The sequence below is a fragment of the Mastomys coucha genome, unplaced genomic scaffold (genome assembly GCF_008632895.1).
Source record: "Mastomys coucha isolate ucsf_1 unplaced genomic scaffold, UCSF_Mcou_1 pScaffold18, whole genome shotgun sequence".
Taxonomy (NCBI): domain Eukaryota; kingdom Metazoa; phylum Chordata; class Mammalia; order Rodentia; family Muridae; genus Mastomys; species Mastomys coucha.
In genome coordinates this window covers 48,916,589-48,917,325 of record NW_022196900.1, presented here as the reverse complement: position 1 = coordinate 48,917,325, position 737 = coordinate 48,916,589, and the positions used below count along the sequence as shown (strand labels likewise).

Here is a 737-nt window from a genome sequence, read left to right as displayed (position 1 = left end):
AAAGGAGACTTATCTGAAATCCATAGGAGGGGATGATTAACAACTCCAATTTTAGTTTTGCTGACTCCCACAAACTTCCCACTTCACTGTCGTGGACAAAGCTTTGAAAAGTCCCCTTTCCATGTTTTACATAATCAAACCCATACATCTAAGTGGGGTTTGTTCCCCACCACTAGACCATGCAACCCTTCTAGAAGGCACCACCTGTTGACATGCTTGAGAGTCTGCCTACAGGACATGCTTGAGAGAGTCTGCCTGCAGGCTACGTGTGAGCAGAGGAGTGTTCCTCATGACGGTGCTGGGCAGGGGTGCACCCCGCTAGCTCTGTTCAGGGAGCGAGTAGATACACACAAGTAACCCACATTAGCTCAGGGACCCCAAACTCCCCTCCACAGAAATACAACTACTCCTACACAAGGACCTGTCACGGACAAAGCATCTTATTATCTAATCACCAGAAGAAAGGAAATCACCAAAGGAAATTGTTTTGTCGTTAGGATGGAAACTGAAGCTTCGGTGTTGGTCAACCGACTATTTTACAAACTGAAGTAGGGAACGAGATCGCTGATTTCCTAAATATTTGCAATCTGAATTTATCTTAGAGCCTCGTGTGGTAAATAGAGATGGATATTACAGATGGATACTACAGATGGATATTACCTGTTCCCAGACTTTAAGTTAAGTTTAAATTCTCCCCAAGTAGTAATGTTTAAAAATAAAAGCTAAAAAAAAAAAAA

General features: G+C 42.7%; 1 protein-coding gene across 2 annotated transcripts in view; it reads right to left on the bottom strand.

The window, feature by feature from the left end:
- The window catches only part of Mtap (methylthioadenosine phosphorylase), a 42,236-nt gene that overhangs the window by 26,705 nt on the left and 14,794 nt on the right, over positions 1–737 (bottom strand). The window lies entirely within an intron of this gene.